This window comes from Athene cunicularia, assembly GCF_003259725.1.
Source record: "Athene cunicularia isolate RWA chromosome 1 unlocalized genomic scaffold, athCun1 chr1_part2, whole genome shotgun sequence".
NCBI lineage: Eukaryota > Metazoa > Chordata > Aves > Strigiformes > Strigidae > Athene > Athene cunicularia.
Window position 1 is genome coordinate 33,443,053 of NW_020799092.1, and position 329 is coordinate 33,443,381.

Sequence of the window (329 nt, forward strand, 5' to 3'; positions counted from 1 at the left end):
ATTCCCAGTGTATTATCCAAGCAAGTATGCTTCAACCGTACTCCTTTAACGTGCATTCCTCAGTACTTTCAATACCGCGCGAGTACAAAATAAACACGGAGCCGCGTTTGCGCCTTGCCTCATACAGCGAGCCCTCAGCTGCAAGTTCATGTTGCAGCTTGTTTCCTTCCCCTGGCCGGGACCCGATTGCAGAGAAATGTCAGTAGAGATGGGGCCCTGCAGTTGCCGGGCGCCCGGGGCAGCCCCTCAGGGCGGGAGAACGGCCGTGCTGCCGCGGGGCTGGAAGCCCGCGGGGCCTCCTCCCTCCACCGGCCCGGGCGGGCACTGCG